This window comes from Gorilla gorilla, chromosome 1, assembly GCF_029281585.2.
Source record: "Gorilla gorilla gorilla isolate KB3781 chromosome 1, NHGRI_mGorGor1-v2.1_pri, whole genome shotgun sequence".
Classification (NCBI taxonomy): Eukaryota; Metazoa; Chordata; class Mammalia; order Primates; family Hominidae; genus Gorilla; species Gorilla gorilla.
In genome coordinates this window covers 33,167,709-33,182,695 of record NC_073224.2, presented here as the reverse complement: position 1 = coordinate 33,182,695, position 14,987 = coordinate 33,167,709, and the positions used below count along the sequence as shown (strand labels likewise).

Genomic DNA, 14,987 nt, shown 5'->3' with positions numbered 1-14,987 from the left:
TTTAAATGTCAAAGTATTTATTTTACCTCAATTGTTGGAAGAACTCATTGGTTGGAGCAGCTAAACCTAGATCTTTGTGGAGAGATAATGTAAAAAATCTGTAATAGGTATTTGATTTTCTACTTAAATCTATTCACTGATTACTAATTTGCTCAGTTTATTTTCTGGAGTCAATTTTTAGTCATTTATATTTCTCCAGAAAATTATACATTTAAAGGCATGTTTTATTTTTACTAATATAAAGCTACATTTAATATTCTGTTAAATGTGTAAACAATTCTTGTAAATACTGTTTTTCGTTTGTAGTTTTGGTATGATTTTTGTTTTCCCATTGTTATGGTCTGTATATTTTATAAAATGAATGTCTTTGATTCTGTTATCTATTGCTGTGAAACAAATTACTCCAACACTTAGTGGCTTAAAACAACAAACATTTAGTATCTCATGCAATTTCTGAGGCAAGGAAATCTGGGGGCAGCTTGGCTGGTTCAACATCTCTCACAAAGTCACAGTCAAGCTTTTCTTTCTGGGCTGCCATTGTCTCAAGGCTTGGCTGGGGCTGGAGAATCCACTGTTAAGCTCACTCACTTGGATACCGACAGAGCTCGATTCCTTGCTAGCTCTTGGCTGGAGGCTACATTTTCTTTCTTTCTTTCTTTGAGACAGAGTCTCCCTCTGTTGCCCAGGCTGGAGGGCAGTGGTGCGATCTCGGCTCACCGCAACCTCCTCCTCCGGGGTTCAAGCAATTCTCCTGCCTCAGCCTCCAGAGTAGCTGGGATGACAGGCGCCCGCCACCACGCCCAGCTAATTTTTTGTATTTTCAGTAGAGACGGGATTTCACCATGTTAGCCAGGATGGTCTTGATTTCCTGACCTCATGATCCGCCCACCTCGGCCTCCCAAAGTGCTGGGATTACATGCGTGAGCCACCGCGCCCGGCTGGAGGCTCCTCTTTTTTTTTTTTTTTTTTTTTTTTTTTACCGTGCAGTCCTCTCCATAGAACTGTTCACAATATGGCAACTTGCTTTTCACTCCTTTCCCCTTCTCACTCCTCTTTTCCAGCAATAGATCAGAGAGAGAGAGAGAGACAAAGACACAAAGAGACAGAGAGAACAAGAGAGCTCAACGTGGAAATTATACTCTTTCAAAGTCTAATCTTAGAAATGACTTACCATCACTTCTGCATCTGCTATTGTTCAAACAGACTAACCCTGGTATAGTGCGTGTGGGAGGAGACTTCACAAGAGTGTGGGTACTCAGAGGCAGGCAGGGTCGTTGAGGGTCATCTTGGAGGCTGGTCACCACTGATCCTGCTTATATACATATTTTATACATATATTATATATATTTTATATATTATATGTATTATATATATTTTGTATATATGATTTATATGTAATATAATATATATAAAATATATATAATTTATATATATATAATATATGTATTTTTTAAGACAGAGTCTCATTCCATCACCCAGGCTGGAGTGCAGGGGCACGATCTCGGCTCATTGCAGCCTCCGCCTCCTGGGTTCAAGCGATTCTCCTTCCTTAGCCACTGAAGTAGCTGGGACAACAGGCATGTGCCACCATGCCTGGCTATTTTTTGAATCTTCAGTAGAGATGGGGTTTCACCATGTTGGCCAGGCTGGTCTCAAACTCCTGAGCTCAAGGGATCCACCCGCCTTGGCCTGCGAAAGTGCTGGGATTACCGTCGTGAGCCACTGCGCCCAGCCTGGTAATAGTTTTGTTGTGAATTCTATTTTTTTCTGATATTAATATTACTTTCTACTTTTGATTTGTGTATTTACATATATATGTTTACATGATTTTTATCTTTATATTTTTAAACTTTTAAAATGTCACTATTTGGCTGGGTGTGGTGTCTCAGGCCTGTAATCCCAGCACTTTGAGAGGCCAAGGCAGGTGGATCACTTGAGGTCAGGAGTTCGAAACCAAACTGGCCAACAGGGCAAAACCCTGTCTCTACTAAAAATGCAAAAAAAAAAAAAAAAAAAAAAAACAATTAGCAGGGCATCGTGGCACATGCCTGTAATCCCAGCTACTTGGGAGGCGGAGGCAGGAGAATCTCTTTAACCCAGGAAGCGGAGGTTGTGGTGAGCCAAGATCATATCACCACACTCCAGCCTGGGCAACAGAGTGAGTCTCCATCTCAAAAAAAATATATATATATATATATATATATATTTTTTTTTAATTAAAATGCCACTCTATTTTAGCAAAACATGGGTTTTGTTCATTGAATCTGAAAGTCTTCAGTTTTCCATAGAAGAACTGAAAACATTTAAATGTACTGTCCTGATGCTTGGCCTTACTTCTTATTCCTCTTATTTTCAAAAACATTGTTGAATTATATTTGTGTCTTTATTAAGATGATGTCCAAATAGGAGTTTAAAATTTCTTCTGTATAATCATGGAACATTCTCTGAACTGGCACATTGTAGACACTCAATAAGTATTTGTTGAATCAGTGATACAGATAGATGGATGGTTGGTTGAAAGAGGAATGATGCCGCTTTGCTAGGGGAGGTGAGTGTAGGACTCCCTCCCTCAAAGTAGTCTGTTAAACAGGGAAGTGGCTGCTTGGTTATCTGAACAAGTATTCACTCCATATTTTGAGCTAGACATAATCATTGAAAGAGAGCTAGAATGCCTTCCTATTGACTTCCTGGCCTGCTGGGAATTTTTGCTTCCTTCTCCCCCAGCCATCCAATTTTTCAAGAAAAATTTTCTGTTTGCCAGCTTATTTCCCCAACTCCCTTACTCTTTTGTCTTTCCTACTCTCTAAAGAGAGTCTAGGTCTCACAGGTGATCTTTTGTAGCTCTGTGATGCCTAATAATAGAACAGAAAAGGAGATGGGGAAGAACTGACAGAAAGATTAAAGAAAGGAATTAACTAGCGAGTTTAAGTGGAGCTGCCTAAGGATGCAATGCAGGAAAAAAAAAACACAAAAAAAATGGATGGGGACTACATGCTGAAGGGACTGAAGTCAAGAGGGAGAATTTGGGCTGTGAGTCAGCCAATGAGAGATTCCAAAAGGAATAGAAAGTGCTGAGAAGACAAAAGCACATGTAGCCTGATAACGGCATGGTGACCAGGAGCTCAGGTCCCTCAGAAATGAGTGTCTAGTTCATGCCATCAGGTAAGCTACTAAGACTAGCAGAGATGCAGCCTGATATAGGAGGAATCCAGACGGATAATGGAGGAAGGAGATGATGAGTATCAGTTGCAGCCCTGGGACTGGTGCAGAAGCAGGGGTGGAGTTCCTCCTATTAACTTCCCCTATTGTAGATTTCACTGGGAAGAGATGCCTCTTGGTACAGTGGAGGAACTGCTCCTTGAATGTATCCAAGTGGCACATTTGGCTCCTTGAAGTGGATCCAAGTGGCACATGGGATAGATGGTGGTCGAAACAGAGATGTGCATCTCAGAAGGACATGTTGTCCTTCTGCCAGTTATAGTTCTGCCAGTAGATAGCCTCTAGGGCTCAGCCCCTTCAGGGATTCTTTTAGCTGCAGAGGTGCAGCTTAAACAGGTGGCCTTAAGGTGGCCCTTAACAAGTGGCCTTAAACAGGTGGCCTGAAAAAGGTGGCCTTAGCTAAGGCCACCACCCCCATCCCCTCAAAGGTTGGCATGCAGTGACTGATGGAGGGCCATGTTCACCCTAAGTGAGGCAACTGCAGCAGGCACCTACAGCTTCCTGTGGAGTTGGCTAAGGCAATCAGGTCTGCATCACAACCTGACTTCTCCCTCTGCTCAATTGTTTTCCCCTTCTTTTCACAGCTGTTGGTCCCAAGGGATACCCTAGAAATATACTAAACGCTAAACATTGTCTCAGGTCTGCTGTTGGACAACTCAACCCATGGCAGTGCTCTGTAAGACTACGGAGATTTTGTGGGATTAAAACTAGTAGAGAGTACGAAAGCCTTTTTTTTTTTTTTTTTTTGGCAGATGCAGTATTCTGAGAAATGGATTAACATGATTTAAAATGGTGGCCAAGAAATATGATTCTTGTTGTTTCATTGGAAGGCCTGGAAGTGTAAGAGGCTAAAATATAAAACAGACTGGGAATTTGTTTCAGGAGTCTAAGAATAAAATCCACAGGCTAAAAGAGGGTTGCAGTTGGAGGGGAAAAATGTACTTGCTATTTTTCAAAAAAGAGTTGGAAAGATTTGGTGTCAACCTGGATGTGAGGATGAAGACAAGCCAGCTAGAATAAATATTGATTCCAAGGTTGAGGGCAGAGGTTTCTTGGAGTGTCAGTGATGGGAACAGACAAAATGGAAAAAGACTTAATGAAGAAGATAATATCCTCAAGTTTTGACATCTCTAATTTAAAATGTCAACAAGCTATTTAAGAGGAAGTTTCTTTGTGTTGGGAGCCACCTTAGTTGTCCAGCCATATTAAGGGGCTGCAATACAGTCATGAAGGCTATAACCAGCACTATGGTATCATGCCCAGTCTAAAATGAGGCTGAGCTCTGGCCAATGTGGGGCTGCATGTGCCAGGAAGAAGGGGTGCCTTTTCTGACTGGCACAAAGATGTTGTGTGAGCTGGTAGGAGGCCTGGCCATTGTCTCAAAATCAGTGAGAGAGACAATGTGATGCCTGGTGAAATGCACAAATTTGGTTTAGATTAGAGATGGAAAGTTAGTGAAGGAGAAAAGGCTTTAGTAAGTTAGATTTCTTTAGGGTCAGAGAATAGGCAAGTCACTTAAACCTTCTGAATCTCATTTTCCTTATTTGTGTGGCAGGATGCTTTTCTTTTCTCCACTCCCTCACAGCTTCCTCATATCAAGATATGATAACTGAATGAGATATTTGGCAAGGCAGAGAAAAGAGATGGAGATGCTTAGCCTAATTAATGTGCTACACTTACGCCAAGAAGGGATTCTATGCTTACCTAGCAGATAATTTACCCTGAAACTGGACTAGGCAGGTCACCTTTTTCTTCATTTTATTCTTGCATATGCAGGATCTAATTATCCAGACATATCCACAGAGAGAGGAACCAGATGAAATGCGGAAAGCACGGTTCACCTTCAAGAGAAAGAAGTAGGACTCTGGGGTTTTAAGCCGAGGCATGAAATGTACCGATTAATAGCGTCATTTTGTAACCACAGGTCTCAGGAGTTTTGGGAAGGTTAGTATGAGCTTCTCAGCATTGCTTATTAATAACAGTGAGATTGCTGCTTTGCACCTGATCTCAGTCAGACCTCAGAGGCTCAGCCACTGGGGCTGGTTATGCAGCAGGAATATATCCATGCGACCAGCAGGGTGTAAGAAGTCCAGGCCAGGACGGGCGCAGTGGCTCATGCCTGTAATCCCAGCACTTTGGGAGACCAAGGTGGGTGGATCACAAAGTCAAGAGATCGAGACCATCCTGGCCAACATGGTGAAATCCCATCTCTACTAAAAATACAAAACTTAGCTGGGCCTGGGGGCACACGCCTGTAGTCCCAGCTACTCAGGAGGCTGAGGCAGGAGAATCACTTGAACCCAGGAGGCAGAGGTTGCAAGTGAGCCAAGATTGTGCCACTGCACTCCAGCCCAGGTGAGAGAGCAAGAATCCGTCTCAAAAAAAAAAAGAAAAAAGTCCAGGCCAGACTCCATCTCAGGCTCACTGGTTCCGATGTGTTCCATCCATACCTCAGTGGCTCTTGATTTAGGGAAAAAAGCACATCCTGCTATTTAATTTGCAAAAATTAAATAATTACTTGATGTGTCTTTTGTGCAGATAATACCCACAAAATATTAATTTTTGCCCTTTTTCCCTTATAATTTTAACATATTTTCTTTAGTTGTCTCATGTTTTCTTTCAGAGATTCTAACTCTCTTTGCTAAATGGATATAGGAATAAATACTCTTAAAATACATTTTTTATTGTATTGATGTGGAAAATGTAGAAAAGCACAAAGGGATTTTTTTAAAACTCTGCAATATCATCCACCAGTCATAATCATTATTAAGATGTTTTCACAGATATTCCCAGCTTTTATTCTATAAATAAGACTCTCATGATTCACTTATCCCTCACTTGTCTAACTATTTTATACTTTTTGATGCACTAAGATTCTAAAATGAACCATAAAAGCTGGCACATATTTATAGTAATCAGCTTTCTTATTTAAGAGGATGAGATAGATGAGTGTAAATAATCTTGCTATACACAAAATTGTTTCTGCTACTCTGAAGACAAGGTGTTCTTACATCTTGGTCTTTGAGCATATATGTAATAAAGTTTTGCGTAAGGTTGCAGACTTTGTCTTTAAAACAAAGGAAAACAAGAGGTATAGCCTTCATATAAATTATCTCATTTAATCCATACCGTGATTTTATGAGATTGGTATTGTTACCTTCATGTTACTGATGAGGGACCTGAGCCAGGAGAGGCAAAATATCTCAGTCAAAGTAGCCCAGCTGCTAAATGATTCTGCCTTTGAAAAATCGCCTGCCATTGACACCTTTGTCACCGTCACCTCCACCTCTGTCTGAGCCACCATGATCTTTTTTGACCTACTGCAAAATCTATTTAACTGCTACCTCTACCTTGGCCCCTGTATAGTGACCAAAGTGAGCCTTTCAAAAACATAAAGCAGATCATGTCATTCCTCTGCTTAAACCTTTCACTGGCATATCCCTCAGGGTAAAATCCAGAGCATTAGTAGGGCTTCTAAGGTTCTATATAATCTATTCCCCACTCCCTCACTTTCCCAGTCACTCTGATCTCACCTCTCCCTCTTGCTTCCTGAACTCAGTGCTGCCATTCTCCACACAGCTTGACATGTTCCTACCTCAGGGCCTTTACACCTGCTCTGTCTCCTTTGCCAGAAATCTATCACTTTATTCCCATCTCTGATTAAATGTCACTGCTCCTTCAAACCCTTGCCTGGCTACGCTATATAAAATAGCCCCTTTCCCAACTTTCTTTATCAATTACCCCGATTCATTGTTTTTCCCGTGGTATTTGTTACAACCTGGCTTTTATTTGTTTATTTCTTCATTTGTTTATTTTCTGTCTTCTCCTGCAAGAAGGTTACTATATGAGAGTGGGGACTTTGCTTTATTTGTTGTATTTCCAGGCCCAAAACAGAGCCTGGGCCCACTAAGGAAAATTTGTTAATGAATGATGGAAAGGAAGGAGCCAGATTTCCAGTTCACATCTTCACCCTAAGTCCAGGCTATTTCCTCTACGCATTCTGAATACCAGAGCCACTTGAAGGAAGGAACATACAGCGAAACACCGGTGATATTGTAAACCTTCCTTGCAACCCTCTTTGCTTGCCTCGCTGAGATTAGGAAGATTGGAATGAGTCAAAGCCAGAGTCCTTCCTCGGAAGATCACTCTAGCATTTGCTCTTCTCCACTGTCAGGAAAGAAGAGAAAGCATAGAGAAAATGGTACCTATAACAGTGAATTCACAAGAAAGAGGACACGAGACCATTTGATTGTACATAAGTAACCTGGACTTTGGATCAGAGGACCCTGGCTCTGCTGTGTGACTTGGAAAAACTTTTTAAAAACCTTTCTGAGGTTGTTTTTATCATTTTTAAAATGAAATTAATGATCCTTCCTTTGGTCATGAAAGAGTCAGTTTCTCTAAAAAGCCAAAGGACCTGTTTCCTCACAAAGTGTCAGAGAGATTTTTGAAAGAGCTAGATACTGCATCTCTGGGATTAAAGTGTCAGAGAGATTTTTGAAAGAGCTAGATACTGTATCTCTGGGATTAAAGTGACAAAGCATGGCCTTTAAGAGATCAGAAGTAAAAGATATTTTAGCACAGTGGATTGTCAGTCTGCATTAGCAGGTGGTGGAAGAGCTTTCGGCAGACATGCCCCTATAACTTCAGTTAGTGGCAGCACCATTGGCACAGGTACACCCCCAGGCAGCTGGCCCTGGTAACAAGGTGGCAGCAAGGGGAATTCACATTTAGAGGCAATGAAGGCAGCTGTCGCCACCATCATAAACTTCTCCTCCTCCTCCTCCCTTACTCTTCCTCATCACTCTCCTTTCTCCCTCTTCTCCCCTCCTCCTCTCCCTTTTTCATCCTCCTCATCCTTCTTCATCTAGCTGTGATACTTTTTGTCCTGGATTTAGGTTGTACTGGTGAGGATAGAGAGAGCAAATCAATAATAATATTTTAAATAAATTTTTAAGCACATATACAACAAATGCTGCATTTGATACATACACTGTCTCATTTCATCATTATTTAATCTCCCTTAAGGTAGGTATAGTAACTCTGCAATGGAGTTGAGAGAAATGAGGCATAGGAGGGAGAATGACTTGCTTAAGGTCTCACAATTCATAAGTGATGGCAGGAGGATTTGAACTTCTCTTGGAGGTTCAAATTTGAACCTGGAGTCTCTTTGACTCCAGGACACTTGTTCTAAAGTCACTCAGATTCAAAAGGTAGAATCAGATGCCTTAGTGATTGGATGTGTCAGGGACAGGGGACTGTGAGGAGGAGAGGGGTCTAAAATACTTCCTAGTTTTCTGATTTGGGTGGCCTGTTGAAATGTTAATGGTGCTTTACCCAGGGTAGGGACACTCTGACTCCTAGAAATAGTTCCAGCCTCTAATTAGTGTCGAGATCATTTTTTAGGTTAAAAATGAGCTTTGGGCTAGAGTTACAGGAATTCTTATTTCAATCTTTCACTTGGTTTTGCCTATAATAGACTGGCTAAACTGTAAGAGGCCTCCTATTAATTTTAAACTCTCTTGAACTCAAAATAGGCAAAGTATTAAGCTAATGAAAGAGCAGTGTTCTTGTTACCTTTATGTTCATGCCCCCAGAGTCTTTTTCCCAATGGGCACCAGGTATCATGTTATGGCCGTGAAAGCTTTCAGGCAGTGGTTACAGAAAGTCTTGAAAAGTAGAAAAGCCAAGCATGCTGGAGGAGCCCTGGCCTATTAAAGAGAGAGAGAGGTCTGGTTCTGATTACTGATAATTATAGATAAGCTGGAGCCGACAGCCATTTTCTGACCACAAACTCAAATCAATCAATTAAAAACTGCATGTAGCTGCACCATGGCTAATCAGTCCCAGGCACTTCAGGATGATCCATTAAGTCCTACCTCTACCGTGTCATGGTTGCTGTGTTCCATCTGCTACTCTGACAGTGGATCAAATGCACACCTCATTTTATACTTCTGGCTAATCAAGAATGCTGTTCACAGTGTTAGTCTTCCTTCTACTTCCTGAAATTGCCAGCCTTGTACAAGAAGCTTGATGATTGAGTCATTATTTCCCTTTCTGGACCCCGACATGAAATACTAAGAAAAATAATTACTAGCAAGAAGAAGCAATCATCTTTGAAATATTTTGCTCATTCTGTTGCTCTCCCAGGAAAACAGATGGTGGGGGCTTCTGGAGGTGGGTGGTTGCAACACTGAGATACAGAAGCTATTCTGCAGAAGCAGCAGTTGAATGTGTGTTGGCTAAGTAGTCTCCGAAAGATATTTGGGGAAATGTGATCTACTTTCAAACTGAGATATGTGGAAGAGGGATAGTGACTTTTGGTTCCTCCATATGTGTGGATTCTCAAGGAAGCAGATTTCGACACAATCTAATGAAGAAATCTTTTCTTCTGAGGCTGCAAACTGGTAGCTCATGAGCTAAAGCCTGCTAACAGATGTGGCTTGTTGGTCTCACAGAGTGTTTAAAACAAATTTTGAATTAGTTACTAACATTTAAAGGGCAAGAAATTGAACACCATTTTTTATTTCTGACTTTATTTATTTATTTATTTATTTATTTATTTATTTATTTATTTATTTATTTTGAAAAACTGGAAGATCCAGTGAAACTGAGCTCAGACTTCCTCCAGCCTGCAGGCTGTTTCCTTTGGACAGCACACGTGCTTTCCAGCTCACCACATTCCCTCCGACTTTCTTTGGAGGACCTGCATCAGCCTCCTTCACTCGTTTATGTTACTTTCTGGCTCTTCTAGCTTTTCTGAGTTTGTAGCTCTTACTAAATACTGAAGCACCTTATGTAGTTAGTGATGGGCTTTTCAAGTGTTTAGACAGGCTGGAAGAACATTTGCTGGACAAAGAGTGGACAGTATATCCTTGGACTCCAGAAACTCGGCCCCTTCTGAACGCCAATCTTTAGAGGACCCTTCTTGGGCTTTCCTCCAGCTGTGCCCCACCCACGGGAAGAGTAGGCCATGGGGTCAAAGGGACAAGTCCTTTCAGAATCTATTCACTTTTGACATTCACTGCTCACTCCAGACACTTATCTTTCAGATTCTCCCCATGTTTGTCTTGCTGAAGATGGACTGTGCTGCTGGTGTATATGTACCCCTAAGTGTGATGAGTGGGCAAGAGGAGAAGTTAGGTAGGCAAGATATATTTGGTGCTTAGATATGTGGGTTGTTGAGTCCATAGACATGCATGGGAGACCCTTTGTGATACAGGACAGAATTCAGGGCAGGAAAAGAAGGTGGGCTGGGGGCCTCTGTTAGAACCCTGGGAAGGGCCTTTAACTCCTTTCCAGGGCTTATCCTGAGCTCATATTTTTAAATACTATGTCTCTAATATTCTCTTATTTCCAGTAATGGCACAAATCCTGTGCTTTGCAAAACACTAAGTAGAGGGTGGGTGGACTCAAGAGAAACAGGTACACGCCACTCTAAAATATGATAGACTATAAAGAAAGGCCAAAACAACACATAGATAACCATATGTCAAAAGAGTGCTTGGGGAGAACACTGGATTTCAGCAAAGAAGTGATAAAGACCCTCTGATGCACAAAGACTCAGGATGATAGCACAGAGAGGGAAGAAAAGCACCCAGCTAGAATTGGCTAGGAGTCAGGAGGGGCTCCCCATTGCAAGGAAAATATAAGCAGGATATCTCCAGCAGTTCACATTCCCACCATGGACTCCTGCAATCCTAGCCACAGGAGAGCCCTACAGCCCTTGCGGGACCTGAGCTCAGTATAGGGAGCTGCTTGGAGTTCACATGATTGCAGTGTTCCAGAGAGGGAATTCATGCTGGGTTCTCCTCCCTGCCCCCTGGGCAGCACCATTCTGTCACCATTTTGAGAATGGAGTAACCACCAGAGTGCATCCTGCCCTAAGGCCCAATAGCTCCTGCATCTCTTGTGCACCACTGACGTGCTGTCACATCCATCTAGAGGGCTGTGATGTCACAACATAGGCTGAACCCAGCTGTGCAGCCATGACCTTGTTTACTGGAATGCACACAACACACTATTTCCTGAAGCACAGGCAGTTCAGCTTAGCAAGAATGCTGCCCCAGGACAGAGGGAGCCAACAGGCATGCTCCCCAGGGCCTGTGGACTACAGCTGCCACCACTAGTGACCTTATTTGCTCTAGCAGCAGAGCTAGCACCCTCCTAGGAGCCAAAGAATTGGCCTTCCCAGGCCCACTGACGCTGCTGTCAGTGACGTTTTTTCATCCAGAACAAAGCTTCTGTATGTCTGCACATGCCCCCTAGTGGCCTGAAGACAGCCTTGCCCAGGATCTGCTGCTGTTGCTGGTGACCCCTCCCCTCCAGTGGTGAAGCAGCCATGCATGGGCATGCTCTGAGGGGCCCAAGGACTGGCCCACCCAGTGCTCTGATTCCCAGCAAATTCTCACCCCCAACCTCCACAATCAACAACACCCTAGGCCGTTGAGGCAGTCACAGACACCACTGACATTGATTATAGCTGAAGAAACCATAAGGAGGCCATATTACTGCTTCAATCAAGAACCAAAGCCAAAGCATCCCACCCAACCAACACTATAGGACATGCCAACAGAAATAGCTTTCATATCTTTTGCTATGAAAGCTTCTCCATAAAATTGGAAGAAGCTACTGATCCACCAGATATACAGATATTGACATATAGACACAAGAAATATGAAAAAACAAGGAAACACAACACCTTCAAAGGAACATATGAATTCTCCCATGACAGATCCCAAAGCAAACGAAATCTATGAAATGCCAGAAAAGGAATTTAAAATAATGTTCTTAAGGAAACTGAATAAGATACAAGAGAACAGAGATAGTCAATTTAATGAAATCAGAAAAACAATTCAAATTCATGATTTGAATGAGAAATTCCACAAAGAGGTAAATATCATTAAAAAAGAACCAAACAGAACTCTTGTAACTAAATAATTCAATGAGTAAAATAAAAATACAATTAAGAGCTTCAACAACAGACTAGATCAAGCAGAAGAAACAGTGTCTGAACCTGAAGACATGTCTTTTAAGATAGCCCAGTCAGACGGAAAAAAAAAAAGAAGTAGGGGGAGAGGGGAAAGAAAAAGAATGAAGAAAGCCTATGGTACATATAGAACACTGTTAACAACACTAAGCAAATGAATATTCACGTTATGGGAATTTCAGAAGGAGAAGAGATAAGAAAAGGCACAGGGAACATATTTGAAACTGATAAATTTAGCAAAATCGCAGGATGCAAAATCAGTACACAAAATCAGTAGTATTTCTATACACTAATACAAACTAGTTGAAAAATAACGAAAGCAACTCCAGTTACAATAGCTACAAAAATACCTAGAAATAAATTTAACCAAAAAGGTGAACGATATCTACTATGAAAACTACAAAACATTGATGAAAAAAATTGAAGAGGATACAAACAAATGAAAAGACATCCCATGTTCATGAATTGTTAAAATGACTATACGATGCAAAGAGATCTATATATTCAATGCAATCCCTATCAAAATACCAATTACGTTCTTCACAGAAATAGAAAAAGCAATCGTAAAATTTGTATGGAGCTACAAAACACCCTGAGTAGCCAAAGCAATCCTGAGCAAAAAGAACAAAACCGAAGGCATTACACTACTAACTTCAGAATATACTATAAAGCTATAGCAATCAAGACCGCAAGATACTGGTATAAAAACAGACACATAGACCAACGGAACAGAATAGAGACATCAGAAATAAATCCATGTATTTATAGCCAACCGAGTTCTGACAAAGGTGCCAAAAACACATACTGGGGGAAAGGACAACCTCTGCAGTAAATGGTGCTGAGAAAATTGGATATCCATATGCAGAAAAATAAAACTAGATGCCTATCTCCCACCATATATAAAAATCAACTCAAAATGGATTAAATATTTAAACATAAGATCTGAAGCTATAAAACTACTAGAAGAAAACAGGGGAAATGCTCTAGGCCATTGGTATAGGCAAAGATTTTATGGGTAAGACTTCAAGAGCATAGATAACAAGTGGGATTATATCAGACTAAAAAGCTTCTGCACAGTAAACAATCAACAGAGTAAAGAGACAACCTGTAGAATGGGAGGAAATATTTGCAAACTATTAATATTGCAAACTATTAATCCAACATGGAATCAGTATCCAGAATGCACAAGGAACTCAACAGCAAAATAAATAAATAAATAAATAAATAAATAAATAAATAAATAATCTGATTAAAAAATGGGCAAAGGATCTGAATAGATATTTCACAAAAGAAGACACACAAATGGCTATTCAGATCTTGTCCATTTTTATGACAGAGATGATTAGAATAACTCTGATCATCAGGGAAATGCAAATCAAAAACACAATGAAGTGTTATCTCACCCCAGTTAGAATGGCTATAATTAAAAAGATAAAGAATAGGCCAGGCGTGGTGACTCACGCCTGTAATCCCAGCCCTTTGGGAGGCCAAGGCGGGCGGATCATGAGGTCAGGAGATAGAGACCATCCTGGCTAACACAGTGAAACCCCGTCTTTACTAAAAATACAAAAAAAAAAATTAGCTGGGCGTGGTGGCGGGTGCCTGTAGTCCCAGCTACTCCGGAGGCTGAGGCAGGAGAATGGCATGAACCTGGGAGGCGGAGCTTGCAGTGAGCTGAGATTGCGCCACTGCACTCCAGCCTGGGCGACAGAGAGTGACTCCATCTCAAAAAACAAAAACAAAAACAAAACAAAAAGACAAAAAATAACAAATGCTGGCAAGGATGTGGAGAAAAGGGAACTTTTATGCCTTTTTGTTGGGAATATAAATTAGTACAGCCATTATGAAAAACAGTGTGGCGTTTCCTCAAAAAACTAAAAATAGAGCTATCTTATCCAGAAATCTCACTACTGGATATTTATCAAAAGGAAAAAAAATTATATATTGAAGAGATAGCTGCACCTTTCTGTTTACTGCAGCGCTATTCACAATAACCTAGTTGTGAAATAGGCTGAATGCCTATCAACAGATGAATGAATAAAGAAAAAAATGTGGCACGTATGCACAATAGAATACTATTCGGCCTTAAAAAAAAAGAATGAAATCCTGTCATTCACGGTAACATCAATAAGCCTTATGTTACGTGAAATAAGTCAGGTACAGAAAGATAAATACCACATGTTCTCACTTCTAGGAGGAAGCTGAAAATTGAGCTCATATAAGTAGAAAGTAAAATTGTGGTTACTAGAGGCTACAAAAGGTAGAGGGTAGGGAAGGATAGTGAAAGGTTGGTTACCAAATACAAAATTACAACTAGATAAGAAGAATAAGTTCTAGTATTCTATAGTACTGTAGGGTGAATACAGTTAACAATAATTTATTGCTATTTTCAAATAGCTTGAAGAGAGGATTTTGACTCTTCTCAGCACAATGAAATGAGGAACGTTTGAAGTGATAGATTTGCGAATTACCCTGATTTGACCATTACACATTGAATACATGTTCAAAATATCACTATGTACCCCATAAATGTGTACAATTATTATGTGGAAATTAAAAATGAAAAGAAAGCAAAAGAAAAAAGTGATAATAAATGTGTTGATGGATTTGCTCCTCTAAATTGAATTACTGTCAGAAATACAGATTGGAAAAAAAAGGATAGGTTTCACAGAGACAGGAAGTAGATTAGTGGTTGACTGGGGCTGGGGGGCAGAGAGGTTGAAAGAGGGGGAGGGATGGGGAAAGGGGAATGACTGCTAATGGGTACAGGTTTTTTTTG

The 14,987-nt window shown here is 40.8% G+C and overlaps 1 protein-coding gene across 8 annotated transcripts in view; it reads left to right on the top strand.

The window, feature by feature from the left end:
* LOC134758841 (uncharacterized) overlaps window positions 1–14,987 on the top strand; it is a 330,244-nt gene that overhangs the window by 146,288 nt on the left and 168,969 nt on the right. For 6 of the 8 annotated variants that reach the window (XR_010134473.1, XR_010134476.1, XR_010134478.1 and 3 more), the window contains exon 3: window positions 4,996–5,163. The exons of the other annotated variants lie outside the window; for them this stretch is intronic. The gene's annotated coding sequence lies outside the window, so the exon portion shown is untranslated. The remainder of the gene's footprint in view (window positions 1–4,995; window positions 5,164–14,987) is intronic. 8 annotated transcript variants of the gene reach the window in all.